Source organism: Phoca vitulina, unplaced genomic scaffold (genome assembly GCF_004348235.1).
Source record: "Phoca vitulina isolate PV1807 unplaced genomic scaffold, GSC_HSeal_1.0 scaffold16, whole genome shotgun sequence".
Taxonomy (NCBI): Eukaryota; Metazoa; Chordata; class Mammalia; order Carnivora; family Phocidae; genus Phoca; species Phoca vitulina.
The window spans coordinates 26,311,342-26,329,584 of record NW_022589719.1 but is presented as its reverse complement, the minus strand read 5'-3'; positions in this window follow the sequence as shown (position 1 = coordinate 26,329,584).

The window sequence follows — 18,243 nt, the reverse complement described above, 5'->3', positions numbered from 1 at the left end:
GGAGCCCTCCGGAATTGCCTTCCTCTGCTAGTAACAGAGAACTGACCATAACAGTTTAAGTCCCTATGATTTCTTACGATGAAGTCTGTCTGTAGGAGTCAGAGAAGTTGCCCAAGAGCAGTTATGTTTAAGCTAGGATTAGACTGATAAGAGATTTTTCATGCCGACAAAGGGATCAAGGAGAAGTCCATGCATCCTGAATTGTAATGGAATCATATATATTTTTTTAAAAGGCTGGAAATGGTTCATACTGGTATGGGGGGTCCATGAAGGCAGTGGGGATCCAGGTGACTTTTATCTTTCTGTCCCAGCATCTTCAGTGCACAACTTCTGTTATGGACTAAACCGTGTCCCCTCAAAATTGATACGTGGAAGGCTTAACCCTAATAACTCAGAATATGACTATATTTGGAGACAGGGCTTTTAAAAGATGATTAAATTAGGGGCGCCTGGGTGGCTCAGTCAGTTAGCAGCCCACTTTTGATTTCGGCTCAGGTCGTGATCTCATGGATCTTGAGATCAAGCTCCGTGTCTGTGTCTGGCTCCACACCGAGCAGGGAGTCTGCTTGAGTATTCTCTCCCTCTGCCTCTCACCCCACTATCTCCCTCCCTCCCTCTCTCTTAAATAAATAAATAAATAAATAAATAAATAAATCTTTTTAAAAGATGATTAAATTAAAATGAGCCCATTAAGGTGGACACTAATTCAATCTGACTGATGTCTTTATAATAAGAGGAAATTTGGACCCACAAAGACACCAGGGATGCACTTGCCCGGAGGAAAGACCAAGTGAGGACACAGCAAGTCAGTGGTCATCTTCAAGACAAGGAGAGAGGCCTCAGAAGAAACCAAACCTACCAACACCTTGATCTTGGACTTCCAGCCTCCAGAACTATGAGGAAAAAAAAAAAATTCTGTTGTTTAAGTGACCCAGTCTGTGGTATTTTGTCATGGCAGCCCAATCAGACAATACAGCTTCTATAGTCAAGGCTGCCTCTTAGCCCAGTATGACTGCTGAAGCTCCAGCCATCAGTTCAGGGTTTGAGGAAGAAACCTGGAGGGACGGGGGAAATTGCCCGCTACCTAGTCCCTTTCGGTAGCCTGTCCAGTAACAGCCAGTCATAGCCATTTGCCTCTCACTGGCCAGAACTTAGTCACACGGGAGCCCTATGTCTGCAAGGGAGGCTAGGATATATGGCTCTTAGCTGGGCACCGTGCCACCTTGACTATCTTGGGATTCTGTTTTGAAGGAAGGGGTGAATGAATGCTGGCTGTACATCTAGCAGTCATGGCCATGCCTCCCTCATGGCCTACTGCCTGGAGCAGAGGATGGTAGCGAATGACGGCTCACCCACAACCTCCCACGCATCCTGCCAACAGGTTGTGTGTGCACAGCATCATAAGTTTGAATTTTTTAGTGAACATAAAAGTGTTGATGAGATCACATTTCAGGAATCTGTATTCCCAGTTTCTCTGGGAAGGAAAACTGAAACGCGGCACTCTCCACCGGCCTTGTCCTCAGCCTCGCTGTAACTGCCTGGCACTGAGTCAAAGGCTCTCCATTCCTCCCCCTCCCCCACCCTGGTCTCCCCCACCATTCATCACGCCCTGAGTTTTTGCTACTAGTTCAGAAAACCGACCATGTTCACCTCTCTGGCAAAAGTGAGAGGAGAAAACAGGGACCCACGAATGACCTGTTTCAAGGCAGAGAGTCAGTGCCTAAGACAATGCCCAGCGCACAGACGGCGCTCGGCCAATACTCTCTGGATGCATGAAGATAACGTGTACCATTTGGATGTGAAACATGTCAAAAATAAAAATAAATTTTAAAAAAAATTTAAAGTCCATATAGATGTAATATGAGCTTCCCCTCCCCCAAAATAGTATGTCCATGTAGAAAGACTAAAGCCTACGTTTTTTGTTCACATAAGGTATCCGAGTATCCCTTGCAAGCATTTGAATTTCCAACCCTTGGCCCATGGGGGAGATTCTCAACTCCTTCGTGTTGTCTTACAAGCTTGTCCCAACTGAACTTTCCAGGGAGCACCCCACAGTTCCCACCAAACACCTGCCCTGCAGCCACAACCCGTGACCTGGCCTGAGTCAGTCATGCATTTTCGCCTCGCTCTTCCTTTACTCACGGCTTCCCCAGCGCCTGGAATGTGCTGTCCATCCCTGCGTCAGCCCTGACAAATCCCTGCGTTATCATTCTAGTCCCCGCCTAAACATAATCTCTTCTGGGAAACTTCTCTGACTCCTACAGAGACAATTTATCATTCCTTCCTCTGTGCTGTGGTTTGCCTTTGTTAAAGAAAAAAATGTGAAAACTATCAGAAATCAAAGATTGAGTGCTGAGTGGAGAAAGAAGGAAAGGAAAGGAGAAAGGAAAGGAAAGGAAAAGAGAGGAAAAGGAAAGGAAAGGAAAAGGAAAAGGAAAGGAGAAAAGAAACATTTCGTTTCAAGCAGGAAGCCCCATCCAGCACCGTCCAGGAGTCTAGGAAAAACGGGGATCTGAAGATGTGGAAGGAGGGATGCGGTCCTTTTCTAAAGCCAGGAGACCATGGTGGGAAACAGGTTTCCTCCCCCGTGAGACATGAGTACCTGGAGCACACTGTCTTTTTTTTTTTTTTTTTAGCCTTATATCCCAGTCGCCCAGCCCCTGGCCTGGTGTGGGATACAGAGAGAATGCTAGATTCTTGCTAACCTTAAACAGGACTTAAACAGGAGCCTGCAGCAACGTGCCCAGCAGTGTCTGACATGGAATAGATGCTCAGCAAGCTATAGCTCTTCTCAGAGGTACACCTGAGACTGAATCATGGGCAGGAATCTTCCTCTTTGAAGCCTCTGCTCCCCCTGAGTCTTCTTTCAAGCGCTTTATAATCAACTGAAGCATGCAGGCTTTCCCTCCCCAGCTAGACTGTACTCTCCCTGAGGGCAGGGGGTAGGGAGTTCAAGGAAATCTGGTTGGAAAGTTACAGAATCGACCAGCCGCTCTTCCCCCAACTCCCCTCCCTGCACACTTGGAGACGGGGCTTTCCTCAAGAAACCTGGAGGCAGGTCAGCTTTTATTCCCTCTGAGAAAATGCTGTCAGCTTCTACCAGCTTCCTCCTCAGGGGCTGACAGCTACCCAACGATTGTGGCAGAGTTGGTCTCACCAGGAGCTTCTAATGAGCTCCAGGGCAGCTACTGAGGGCACTGGGGACAGGAAGAAAAGAGATAGGCAAGGCTGGGCAACCAACCCGGTCCCTGCGGACCAATCCCCTTTCTGGAGCTCTCTCTCAGAAGGCTGGTCTCCAGCTGGAAGCAGCCTCTACCTGGGGCTCCAGGAGGGTGAGTCACTCCTCTGAAGGAGAGCTCCTTCTCTCTCCACCAGGATGAGTTCAGACAGGCTCAGACGTTCAGGGGGAAAGCCCATGAGTCAGTGAGGATCTAGAAAGAGCCAAGGAATGGAAGAAAGAGAGTAGAACAGATTCTTCTGCTGTGTCAGCGTCCACAGCCTCCCTCCTGACCCTTGTCCAAGGATGTCCAGAGCCCTTCCTCGGTGCAGGCCAGGATCTCTCAACCTGGACACCATTAACATTTGGGGCTGGATAATTCTTTGTTTTGGGGCGGGGCGGCGGGCGGGGGGTGGCCTGTCTCTAGCACACCACCCCCTACACCCAGTTGTGTGAACCAAATATGTCTCCCAACACTGCCAAATGTCCCTGGGGTAAGGAGGAATCAGCCGGGTTGAAACCCTGGCCTTGCCAGTCTAGCTAGCTCCCCTCTCTTGCTTATGCAGAACATGGGGCAGGGACCTCAATCTTCCTTCTCCCCTCTCAGGCAGCAGTTCCTGGAGATTATCCCTCGGGCCCTAATTACATCAAGGCTCTACTGCTGCTTCTTTCAGGCCAGTGGGCGAGAAAGAGTAAGTAATGATCACCGAGAAGGAACCAAGTTCCCAGAACCAGTTACTTTTGTAAAAAATTTAAAGTGTCAAAAAGAAAACCACAGGCCCAAAATGGTGTCACTTGGGCCACGTCATCAAACTGGGCTTACTACCTAACCTAACTGCGCTTTCAAACTCCCCCAGAAATTTAAGTCTTAATGGGTCAGTCGGGAGTTTTCTGGTCAGCACGAGGGAGATAATCTGTCACATGGGTCCTCTCCATTCCCCAAGGGAAGATGAGGTCATCTGCATGATAAGAGCCCCTGTGCTTCCCCCTAAGGGGTGGGGACCTAGCCTGAAACAATCCTTTGTTTTCTCTTCCTAACAACTTCCTTGTCCCGCCCTCCTTCCTATAAAAACCTTCCATTTTTTTATAGCTCCTCCGAGCTCCCCTCTGCTTGCTAGATGGGCAGCTGCCCCATTCATGAATCGCTTAATAGACGTTCACATTTTTAGTAATCTTTACATCTAACTCGGGGCTCGAACTCACAACCCCGAGATCTGAGACTCGCCAACTCCTCCAACTGAGCCAGCCAGGAGCCCCGTCCGCCGACTTTTGCTTTTTACCAAAAGAAACAAGTGAAAAGAATTTCAGTAATATGTTTTACTTAACCCAATGCAGTCACTTTAACCCTGCAGTCAATAGTTCTAAATTAGCCATGAGATATTTCACATTCTTTTTTTCATGCAGAGTATTTGACACCTGAAGTGTACCTTTCGTTTACCACGTACCTCAGTGTGGACCAGCCACGTCTCAAGTGCTCAACAGCCTCGTGTGGCTAATGGTAACCATACTGGACAGTGTGGGGCCAGAAGGGTGAGGTTCACCCCTGCCTTTCTCCCAGCAACAAGGCGCTTCCAGAGGCCAAGACCTTAGCTACACAGTGAGGCCATCTGGTCTCAAAGAAGATACTTGGGTTTTGGGGTTTTTTTTAATAAGGCCTTCTTTTAAATTAAGACATAACTGACACATAACACTGTGTAAGTTTAAGATGAGCAGAGTGCTGATTTGATATATTTACACATTGCAATATGATTACCACCGTGGTATTAGCTAACACCTCCACCGCATCACCCAATTATCATTTCTTGTTCGTGGTGAGAACATTTAAGATCTGGTCTCTTAGCAACTTTCAAGTATATAATACGGTATTGTTGGCTGTAGTCACAAGGCTGTGCCTTATATTTCTAGGACTTACTCACCTTCTCACAGCAAGCGTTATACTCTTTGACTCACATCTCCCTAATCCCCACCCCAGCCACCCCCCCGCCCCACCCAGTTCCTAGGAACTACCATTCTACTCTCTGTTTCTAAAAGTTCAACTTTTTGGGCGCCTGGGGAGCTCCGTTCGTTAAGCGACTGCCTTCGGCTCAGGTCATGATCCTGGAGTCCCTGGATCGAGTCCCGCATCGGGCTCCCTGCTCGGCAGGTAACCTGCTTCTCCCTCTGACCCTCCCCCCTCTCATGTGCTCTCTCTCTCTTATTCTCTCTGTCTCAAATAAATAAATAAAATCTTTAAAAAAAAAAAAGTTCAACTTTTTTTTTTTGAAGCTCTAATTTGCTCCATTCAATAATTCATGAATTGACACCATCCCATTTGAGGAGCTACACAAAATGGAAGGCTTTTACAGGCAGACATGGGGGGGACAAAAAATTTTAAGGAAAAGAAAGGATTGTTTCAAAATAATGCAATATATGTTAAGAAAAAAAAAGAAGAAGATAGCAGGAGGGGAAGAATGAAGGGGGGGAAATAGGAGGGGGAGACGAACCATGAGAGGAGGGACTCTGAAAAACAAACTGAGGGTTCCAGAGGGGAGGGGGGTGGAAGGATGGGTTAGCTTGGTGATGGATATTAAAGAGGGCACGTTCTGCATGGAGCACTGGGTGTTATGCACAAACAATGAATCATGGAACACTACATCAAAAACTAATGATGTAATGTATGGTGATTAACATAACAATAAACATTTAAAAAAAAAAAGGATTGTTTCAGTCAGGATCACCTTCCTTTTGGGGGAAGTGGGGGGTCTTTCTTTCCAGACTGACAGGGTTAAAGGTCACATTCCTGCCACTAAGTCTTGGTTGGCTGTCCTGAGAGCAAGCAACTCCATTTGGGGGCCTTTTTTAAATTTTTTATTTATTTATTTATTTTTTGAACACAAGTTATAAGTCTAGAAGCAAAAAGGATCCTGAGGGGGGCGCCTGGGTGGCTCAGTCATTAAGCGTCTGCCTTCTGCTCAGGTCATGATCTCAGGGTCCTGGGATCGAGCCCCGCATCAGGCTCCCTGCTCAGTGGGGAGCCTGCTTCTCCCTCTCCCACTCCCCCTGCTTGTGTTCCCTCTCTCACTGTGTCTCTCTCTGTCAAATAAATGAATAAAATCTTTAAAAAAAAAAAAAAAGGATCCTGTGGAAAATCAGCCTTGTCTCGCCTGGCAACTGCCTCAGGGAAGGCCCTTTTCCTAGACTTGGACCTCAGACATTGCACTCCCTTGTCAGGAAGAAAGTCATAAATCTTCAGGCTGTAAATTAGCCTAACCCCACCCTATAGGTAGACTTATCATCCCGGAGTCGGATGCGTCCCCGAAGGCCTTACACACCCTGCTCCTTTCCCTGCAGCCCAATTTGCTCACCACTTGCTTAACTCGGGACTTCAGAACCACGAGGCCCTGTGGCCCCTACCTTGTGTGTCATTATCTATTTGCTAACCTTTCATCCAGATCTGCTTCCTGGTAGACAGATAAGATGCTCAGTTACACTGACCACTTCACTTCCAATTCATACATTCCCAAGCCCTGGGGGACAAATTCCTAGTCAAGGCACCAGGCCTAGGATTGGGACCCTTGATAAAGATTTATAGTCTCCCTTTATGGGTGGGATCCTCCCCATTCCTCCTTCTGCCCAGATGTGCATCCTGAAATCAACTCATCCTGCCTCAAAGACCCTGCAGGGGCTTGGATGGAAAAAGACAGAAAAATGCTGAGGCCACAGCCAGGTAAGGGGAAGAAATTCCAAAATTTTCCAAATTTTTTCTCACTGGAAATGTTCCCAGATAATCACTCAGCAGCTTTAAAACAAACAAACAAAAATGAATAAATAAAACACTTTAGGTGTCTAGTGCATGAGACCTGGCATATAGTAGGATGTACACACATACGTATATGAACTTGCTGTATGTGGCAAACACAGCCCAGAGCCTGGGGGGCACGGGGTGTCCAAGAGGCCTCCATGTCTGAAGCTCAGGAAGGAATGACCTCTTACCTGCTGTTTCCAATGTCCTAACCCTTTCTCCACAGAGGCCTGGGCAACAACCAGATTTACAGCTCCTGAGGTTGGTTCCAGTGTTCTATCTGCCCAGCCTATAGTCCAGACCCACCCCCCAGGGTGGCCCTTGCAGCCCCAGGCCTCCACTGTGAAGACCTGATCCGGTCTCTTTCCCCTTGGAACCACAGTTGAAGCTCCACTCACTTTTCTGGCTTTTAGGAGACTCTTCAGTTCTGGCTCTTCCGGATTCCCTTTCCTGACATTTGAGCTCAGTCATACCTTTTGAATTATTTTGCAATTTTTCCCCCCTACATGTCTATATATGAGATGGGAAGGAGTCCCTGTTTCCACTGCTAAAGTAACCATATGCGGCCCAAGATGGAGTTGCTCATGCTAAGCCCATGTCAGCAAACCAAAATTTGGTTAAGTTTCTATGCTCAGCTCTGCCGGAAAAGGAAGGCCAAGGTCAACCAAATCATCATTCATTATTCATTCCTTTTGGTCTCTGAACATCTCTCACCTTGTACAGCTCTCCAAGGCTCCTTTCTATCTGCTAGAGTAGATGATGCCCAATTCGGGCTTCACCCAATAAAAGCTTACTAGCTCAGTAAATTGTAAACATTTTTCTTAACACCACTAAGTCACCCATACTAACTAAAAGTGCCAGGCTGGTATACTAGTGCAAATCTGATCATCTGAATTCTCTGCTCCATTCCCTGAGGCCCCATGCCCTTCAGGATATAGTCTGAAGAGCATAGCCTAGCAGGCAAAGCCCCTCACGATCTGGCCCGGGTTGATTTCAGCTTCTTGGCAAGCCCATCCTCGTACCCTTTACTCAACATCACTAAAGCATTTGCCGTCAGCCAGAGTCCCTCACACCTCCCCCGTTTACATATGCCACCCACCTGCCCAGAACATTCTCCGCCCCGATCCCGCTCAACCTTTGTAATTCACCCCAGATGTCATTCTCCACTCAAGCCTCCCCTGAGGTCTACTCTGCAAACTTGAGTAAACCCCCCGCCTCCACTTCCGTGCTCTCTCAGCCTGCCCAAATCCCTCCTCAGCGTATACTCTATTATTTATCATCATAGAATGTTTTTGTTTGTTTTCTCAGGGAACACCCACCTCATCCACCAGGTTCAGGTTAAGCCTCCAGCTGTCTTTTTGTTCTCCAAGACCCTGCCCAGAAGCAATTTTTCCATGAAGGTGACAAACCAAGGCTCCAGGGCGCCTCACTTGCCTGGACTCTTCCAAGGCTCTGGGAAGGCCATAGATGCTTTTGTAATATTTTACAAGTAATTTTAGACACAATTGGCTAAAATCACTGTATCTTTCCACCTTGGTTCCCCCCCATCACGCTTTCCCTCTCACAGCTTTAAAGGGGCTGTAGGCAATGTGAGATCCAGCTAAGGGGTAGTTGAGATGAGAATATACTTGGGTTTACTGCATCTATCTATACGACTTATAAATAGTTTCATCTATAGTTAAGTATGGGTAGTCATCCCAGTGGAGAATGACTTCTAGGGCACTGCCATCACCCACTGGACCAACTCACCCAGCATCATGCATGAAAACACAAAACCAGAATTCAGATCACTGTATTCATGTGGCCTACAGCACCCAGATGCATGTGGCTTGGACATGTACAGAGCCAGAATATAGCCTATGGAAACCTCTTCCAGCCATCAGAGTTAACTAATACAAATATCATGCAATTTTTTTAAAGATTTTATTTATTTATTTGACAGAGAGAGAGAGAGAGAGAGAGAGAGAGAGAGTGAGTGCATAAGCAGGAGTGGCAGGGGGAGGGAGAGGGAGAAGCAGGCTCCCTGCTGAGAAGGGAGCCCGACTCAGGACTCCATCCCGGGACCCTGGGATCATGACCTGAGCCGAAGGCCAACCCTTAACAAACTGAGCCACCCAGGCACCCCAAATATCATGCAATTTTTAAATTTTATAACATTTTGGTATTTGTCAGCTTTAGAACATTTTTAATTTCATGTGATTTATTTTCTCATTCACTTCACATAATCATTTTTTGTGTGTAAACTAGTGTTCTTTTCCTTAATGAGCCTCCCCACAATGATAGAATCTTCAAGCCCCACAAAACTTGAATTTCCCCCAAACCTATCCCCTGCCACAGCCGACACAGATTAAACTCCACACTCACTAGAAATTTGGAATTAGGATTTCTGTGTTACTGGAACTGAAACATGTAAACTCAGGAGCTGTGGGGTTACCATGCTTCTCTCTATGGATGAAATACTGGAGAAAGCCAGTAGGCAGGGGTAGCCAGGGGCAGAAAGTTCTGTCTACTTTCTAGACTCCGGTTTCTGCCTTCTCCCTTCCTGTGGGGTCTGCGTTAGTTCATTATTGCTGCATAACAAATTACCCCAAAAGTTAGCAGCTTAAAACAACAAACATTCATTATCTCACAATTTCTGCAGGCCAGGAATTCAGGAGCAGCTGAGCCGAATGATTCTGCTCAGTGTCTTTCACGAGACTGTAGATAAGATGTCAGCCGGAACCCTAGTGCACTGCTGGTGGGAATGTAAATGGGTTCAGCCACTGTGGAAAACAGTATGGAGTTTCCTAAAAAAAATTAAAAATAGAACTACCTTCTGAGCCAGAAATCCCACTTCTGGGTATTTATCCAAAGGAAGTGAAATCAGGATCTCAAAGAGATATCTGTATTTCCATGTTCACCGCAGCATTATCCTCAATAGCCAAAATATGGAAACAACCTGAATGTCATCATCAGATGAATTAATAAAGAAAATGTGATATAGATAGATAGATGATAGATAGATAGATAGATAGATACAGATAGATGTACACACACACACACACACACACACACACAGTGGAATATTATTCAGCCCTTTCAAAACAGGGAAATCCTGCCATTTGCAACAACATGGATGAACCAGGAGGACATTGTGTTAAATACGTGAAATAAGGCAGACATAGAAAGACAAATACTATACTACATGATTTCACTTACATGTGTAATCTAAAATAGTCAGACTTATAGAAGCAGAGTGGAATGGTGGTTACCAAGGGCTGGGAGGAAGGGGAAATGGGAGATGTTGGTCAAGGAGCACAAAGTTTCAGTTAAGCAAGATGAGTAAGTTCTGGAGATCTAATGTACAGTGTGGTGACTATAGTTAATACTGTCTTGTATCCTTGAAATTTGCTAAGAGGGTAAATCCTAAAATGTTCTCACCACACCCACAAAAAAGATGGTGACTATGTGAGGTGATGATTATGTTAATTAGCTTGTGATGATGATCTCACAATGTACCAGTATATCAAATTATTAAGTTGTACACCTTAAACGTGTACAATTTTTAATTGTTGATTATACCTCAGTAAAGGGGGAGGGAAGGGGAAAGATGTCAGAGAGGGCCACAGTCATCTCAAGGCTCCACTGGGGCTGGAAGATGTGCTTTCAAGGTGGCTCATTCACATGGCTGTTAGCCAGAGGCCTCAGTTTTCTGCCTTGTGAACCTTACCATAGGTCCTCTTGGGTATTCCCAAAACATGGCAGCTGGATTCCGCCAGAGTGAGTGATCCAAGAGAGGGAGCAGGGAGGAAGCCATAGGTCTTTTATGATATTGCTATGGGTTGAATTGTGTCCTCCCAAAATTCACATATTGAAGTCCTAACCCCCAGGACTCCAGAAAGTGCCCCTAGTTGGAAAGAAGGTCTTTATAGAGGTAATTACATTAAAATGAGGTCATTAGGCGGGGCCTTCATCCAATGTGACTGGCGTCCTTATAAAATGGGGACTTTGGGCACAGAACAGATATCCATAAAGGAAAACACTGTGTCAAGATAAAGACAGACCAGGATGAACACCAAAAGAATGCCAGCGAACCATGAGAAGCTAGGCAAGAGGCATGGAACAGCTTCTCCCTCACAGCCCTCAGAAGGAAACAAGACTTCTGACCCCTTGACCTCAGCTTCTCACCTACAGAACTGGGACAGTAAGCCGCAGGGGTCACACACCATTCCTTTGCAGTCCATTTGTTGGGAGTGTGTCACACATCCAGCCCATGGTCCAGGGGAGGGGAATGAAGCCCCCTCTTGAAAGGAATGCTCTCAGAGAACTGGAGCTATTTGTAAATCACCACCAAAGCCATGAGATACCTTATGATAAATTCTCCTCTTTTGTCTAAACTGACTCAAATTGGATTCCTCCATGCTGCATTCAGATGTCTTTGTTGAGAGTTTATTTATGTGTCCCTCTTGTCTAATAAGTTCTTGAGGATAAATTTTGTAACTCTGAATCCGAAAATCTAGGGCTGGAAATATGTGTTCTAAAAACTGATTAATCCATTAACAGTGCCAAAAATAATGTCACATTGGTATAGCACTTGGGACTTCATGTAGCATTTTCCCAATAGATGCTCACTTTAGAAACCTGTAGTGGGGGTCAAGTAAGAGGGTGGCTATAAAGTCTCCAAAACATCAAATATTACTATATTCTATGTAGGTGATTCATTCGGTAGATAACTAACTGATATTTGGCTTTTATACCCTTACTTAAGTTCTGGAGATAAGGTGATAAATAAGAAAGTCCCTATTCTCAAGGAATATATAGTCTTGGGTTAAAATCCCTGTCAGACTATGTATCCCAATCATCTCTGGGTGGCTCTGTCTATAACCATCAGCCTTTCCAACCTGGGCATTTCTTGCCAAGCATCCCCCTTTTCTGGGCACTGGATGGGTAATTGAGGCCAAGATCCCCATCTTTGGGAAGTGGCTGTTCTAGAAGGAACCAGATGGTCAGAGAAACACAGGTGTCTGAAGTTTTATTTTAATGATCTGTGAATACGGTTTTTTCCTTGCATGCTGCAGGGGATCCGGGCCAAAGACTATGAGTGGGTGAAGAGGAATAGAGAAATGAAAAGTTAAAAATGACAAACAAGGGAAGCAATGATACATTCTCACTTGAGAAATAACTGAGAAGAGATTGCAGGGAGTTGGTGTGGGTGTATGCAAATATATGTAAATGCCAGCTCCAATTCTTACTGTCCTTTCATTTTACATACTTAAGTGTTGGTCACTGGGAATATTCCCCCTGGGATCTACTCTGTGAAATGATTGACTGCTAATCTCGCTCACCTCACTATCTATTTGATCAAGGATGAAGCATTTTTCCACTCTGGCCCTTACTGACTTCTTTTACATGACAGAGTTGGATACATAATCTTTAAGGTTTCTTTTAGTTTTTAAAAATGTTGTTAGCATAGACAGTAGTCATTCTCTTTGTCCTCAGTATTTCCAGGAAGCTACCCCAGGATTTGAAAGCTCCTAGAAAGCCTAAATCATGTTGAAGATATAAAAGGTATGGGGGAGGGGGAAGTTGGAAAAGAAAGTTGTGGGAAAGAATTAACCATAGAGGAAAGGACAAGAGAAGATAGAAAAAATAGAGATGTTCCTTACAAAAGGTTGTAATTGAATATATTGTCTCTACAGCTAGTAAAGTCCCCAGTACTAGGTGTCTGAGCAGAGGTTTGATGCCCACCTGGTGAGGATATTGAAAAGGTGAATCATGCATCAGCCAATGTCTTTTGGAGTGACCCTGAGTCCCCTCAAACTCGGTCACTCTACATTTCTATAACAGTTTAATCAGATTAGATTGAATTCCATGAAACTCTAAAGTTTTAGGCTTAGGTACACCTGAGTCTTTATCTGTTATAACCTGCTCCACCCCAATTCCATCCAATTCCTCCCATGCCCAATCCCCACATCCTTTTGGGTCTATTCAGAGGGAAAGTAACAACCTGTCAGATTCTCTGCTCCTATGCCCTTCCTGAGAGGCTATTAGTCAACTTTCAGTTCACTTTTTTGTACCTTTCACTTCCCCGGAAGTCATTTCCTTCTATTATTCAATCAATAAACATTTATTGAGCAGCACTGTGTATCCTGCTATGGTGTCTGGAACTATATGGAATGCAGAACATGCAAACACATTGGTTCCTGCCCTTGGATGCCTAAAGTTTGGCTGGAGAGACAAAACTGCCACATGTTTTAGCAATTTTCAAAATGAACTTAAGGCAGTTTATAACCAAGGATTAAGTGGTTGCTTTCAATTGCAATTCAAAAGCAATATTGCTTTCAGTTAGGGTGATCTGCGAGGGGAAGTTTACATTGGACATTTAAATATGGGAAAGATAAATCTTGATTGGGAAAGAAAGAAGGCTATCATAAGCTTAAAGAACAAGAAGAAGACAGGGATGAGAGCAAGGTATTGCATACAAATCTCTGACTGGATGGAACACAGGAGCAGTCCAGGCTGAGATATGTGGGAGATAGAGCTGAAGGGTTTAGCACAGAATAAGAGGCAGCTATAACCACGTTTCTGAAAGCTGTCATCCTCAGCATCTCCAGTCTTTGAGCCTGTGATCCAGCCACATTAACACTGGGGGCTATTTATGACTGAAGGAAAAAGTGTTGAGTAGTCATCAGCCCTCAACGACTCATTCCAGCTACTTCCCACACTCCGCACCATCCCTGCGCTGGCAGCAGTGAGCATTATCTGCAGGAAGGTCAGCATTCAGCCAGCTGGAAAAGAAGACGGGGTGGGATGTGGAGCCTTGAGTGAGAATGGTAGATGTAGGTGGAAGGTTGAGGTGACAGACTGTGAGAAAGGTGGAGAAGAGTAGGCGTACCTGAGATATGATGGTTAAAAAGCAGAGACATGTTCAGGCACTTGCAACTTGGGGGCTGCATCATGGAGTGATTTCAGCACCCTCGTGACTGGACAGCACTTCCTCCAGGCTGTCCTTCCCATTGGCTACTCAAGAGTGGGTGTGTTCTCTTGTTTCAATTCTACCTCAGATTCACCTTTTTCTTCATTCCAATCACAATTTACCAATCCTCTGAGAGCTGCTTAATGGATTTCTGACACCTCCTTGGACATGCCTGTATTTAACAACAACCCCCCCTACCACCACCAAATCTATTCTACTAGGATGGAATCAAATAGGTCACTCTTTCTGTCTTTGTTTCCAGGAAGACAAAGATATTTGGCAATAAATGAATCTAAATTGCCATCCATAGTTGATATAAACGGTCATTAACTGGAAGGCTACTATATACCAGGGACTACACTAATCTACATACTATATGTGCCATATCTCATTTGGTTCTCTCAGCATTCCTTGTGAAATAGGGATTTTCAGTCCCACTTTACAGATGGAGAACCTGGCAGTCACAGATACTATGTAATTTATCCAAGGATACACCATTAATAAACATATCAGCACCAGGATTTAAACCTGGTTTAAGGGGCACCTGGGTGGCTCAGATGTTAAGCGTTTACCTTCAGCTCAGGTCATGATTCCAGGGTCCTGGGATCAAGCCCCACATCAGGCTCCCTGCTCAGCGGGAAGCCTGCTTCTCCTTTTCCCACTTCCCCTGCTTGTGTTCCCTCTCTCGTTGTCTCTCTCTCTGCCAAATAAAGTCTTAGAAAAAAATAATAAACCTAGTTTAAGTGATTTACAAGGCCAAGTTTGTGTGGACCACTGGATTTTAGGTGAAACACAAGTTAAATGTATTTTAATAGTTATATTTTTCTTCTAATATGCATTAAAAATACAACTGTCCCATCAGGGACATTTTTTCTTAAGGTAGGACTAGATTTTGTTCATTTTTAAGTGAATCATCTTTTTTATTTTTTTATTTCTTTTAAATATTTTATTTATTTATTTGACAGAGAGAGAGTGCGAGAGAGCACAAGCAGGGGGAGCGGCAGGGAGAGGGAGAAGTAGGCTCCCCACTGAGCAGGGAGCCCAATGCGGGGCTTGATCCCAGGACTTGGGATCATGACCTGAGCTGAAGGCAGATGCCTAACCTACTGAGCCACCCAGGCGCCCTGTGAGTTGTCTTTTTTAAATATTAAGTAAATATTTTTTAAATATTAAGTAGTATGTAAAGTTAGCAAAAATCATGACTGACTTTTAGAAAATATGGCACTAAGTTTGACTTTTTATATTATTGAGTGACAGTTTGGAAAACTCACTCAATCCCCCATCTTAGAAATGTCACTGTAGCATACAATTTCTTTATAAATACATATTCAACAAAGGCACTCTGAGTGCAAATGTTGGGACTCAGCTAAATTCACTCACTAGGAAAGTGACTCCCTCCAAACACCAGCAGGACAGTGCAGGTGGTTTGAATTCATATCTCAGCAAAATTGCAAGTTTTATCTCTGATGATCTTCAAGGTCATGAAACTGCAAGTGTTAATTTGGTGAGTTTCTAGAGTCCTCTGTATTTAGCTCCTATCAGGTATCCATTCTGCTTCCTTTAGCTATCTAAGACAAAGAACTTACTTAAGACCAAGGACCCATTTACGGTTCCTTGTACATGCTAGGTATTCAATTGATATCTATTAAATGAATGAATGAGTGAACAGTAGGCATTCATATGTAAGTAGGTTTTGAACATCTAATGAAGAGAGAAGATATTCAAGGTGGGATAAGAAAGTTCCCATTTTTCCTTCTTCAAGAAAGCAGTTTAAAATCAGACATCAGGGGTGCCTAAGTGGCTCAGTCGGTTAAGCATCTGACTTCGGCTCAGGTCATGATCTCAGGGTCCTGTGATTGAGCCCCATGTCAGGCTCCCCGCTCAGCAGGGAGTCTGCTTCTCCCTCTCCTTCTGCCCCTCCTCAACTCATGCTCTCATGCGCACACACACTCTCTCTCTCTCAAATAAATAAATACAGACATTAAATCCATCCAGGTCACACATCCAGGTCAGTGGATTAAGGAGTCATTCTTGTCCCCGCTACCAATGTAAGCCCAGTGTTGCAGACCCAACAATTAGACCTACTCCTTCTCCCTTGCCTGCTTCAAAGTACAGAGGCTTAAGAAGCCAAATACTTTTTTTCTCAGTCACCTTTGTGACTTCTGACCAGTGAGCTTCCAGACAACATTAAATATCTGGCTTCTGGGCAAGATATTTGTTCACTGATTTAAAAAGTCTACCATGGAAGTAAAGTACTTATTTCAAAGTGGGGTTGGGGGGAGGGTTGGTACCTGAGTAGCTCAGTTGGTTCAGTGTCTGCCTTTGGCTCAGGTCATGATCTCAGGGTCCTGGGATCGAGGCCCGCATCCCTGAGTTGGGCTCCTTGCTCAGTGAGGAGACTGCTTCTGCCCTTCCCCCTGCTCATGCTCTCTCTCTCTCTCAATTAAATAAATAAAACCTTTTAAAAAAAAAAAAAAAAAGGAAGTCTACCACTGGGGCACCTGACTGGCTCAGTCAGAAGAGCCTAAGACTCTTGATCTTGGGGTTGTGAGTTCAAGCCCTACATGGGGTGTGGAGATTACTTAAATAAAACTTTAAAAAAAAAAGTCTACCACCAAATTTTTATTAAATAAGGAATAAATATCCTTAGCACCTAAGGCACCTTGCTTGAGTCTTTTGTTACTTGTAGCTGGACAAATCTAATATACTCATCTAATAATGCTATATATTCAGCAAATTCTGTTTTTAAGCCTCTATTAAGAATTGAGCCTTATTCTCTCCTCACCTTCCACTAAATTTACCAACCCCTCACATGTCCTTACTCTTTCTGCTATCTTTATCCCTTGGTAAATATCAGTCTTTCCTCTCCTGTTTTACATTCTATGGGTCTCTAAGAAAACATCTGCTTGATTAATTCTATTCCAAAATAGAAAAGGAAGTCAATTAGAGTTTATCCATGCTTTGCAAACATTGCCTCATGTGAATCTCTACAATCGCACTTTGAAATAAGTACTTTACTTCCATTTTGCAAAGGGAAAAATTCAGGTTAGCTGACTTAACTAAGGTCATACAATTTGCTTGGTTTTTTTTTTTAAGATTTTATTTATTTATTTTATTTGAGAGAGAGAGAGCTGGAGCAGGAGGGAGGGGCAGAAGGAGAGGGAGAGAATCTCAAGCGGACTCTGTGCCGAGTGTGGAGCCTGATATGGGGCTTGATCCCACGACCCTGAGATCATGACCTGAGCTGAAACCAAGAGTCAGATGCTCAACCCCCCAGGCGCCCCTAAGGTCATACAATTTGTAAACACCAGATTGTCTTAACCTGTTTAATTGCAAAAGCCACGTCTTTCTAATTTGTTCTCTCCCACCCACTCTCACTTCCATGTGGATTGGTTTCTATCAGCTGGTGCTATCTGAACAGTCTACTCAATCCTCCGTTTCTATATTTGTATTTGTGTGATTTATAGCCAGCACTTGGTTATCAGTATCCATGGGGGAGAGTGGTTGCAGACATTCTAAACATAACTCATATTTGTCCCAGAAACCCACAAGGTAATTTGTTTTTATAACAGATTTTCCTTATAATTCTTGTTTCCCTCAGGCTAACACTAAGATAAATTTGAACTTTCTAAATACTCACCCAGTGACAGCAGAGTGAAAAAGCCCAAGCTGAGAAAGGTAACCACCTGCTGGGATGAGAAATGACACTTGGTTGGAAAGTAATGTCTAACGGGGGAGTGGAAAGTTAGCCCTAAAACCATATCCTCAGATCTGTATTAGTCTACTAGGAATGCCATAACAAAATGTCACGGACTCAGTGGTTTAAACAACAAAAATTTATTTTCTCACAGTTGTGGAGGCTGGATGTCTAAGTTCAAAGTGCCTTCGGGGTTGGTTTCTGGTTTGAATTCTCTTCCTGGCTTGTAGACAGCCACCTTCTCACTTCCTCATATGGTCCCTTCTCTGTGTGCACAAGGAGATAAAGATCTCTGGTGTCTCTTTCTCTTCTTACAAGAAACTGGTCCCAGCAGATTAGGGCCCCACCCTCATGACGTCATTGAACTTTAATTACTTCCCTAAAGACACTGTCTCCAACTACAGTCACATTGGGGGTTAGGGCTTCAGCATATGATTTGGGAGGCACACAATTCAGTCCATACAGATCCTGAACTTAGAAATTAACACAAGTCAGAAGGAGATGTAGACAATGGTAGAACACATGAGGGGGGAGAAGAAGAAGAAGAAAGAAGAAGAAGAAGAAGAAGAAGAAGAAGAAGAAGAAGAAGAAGA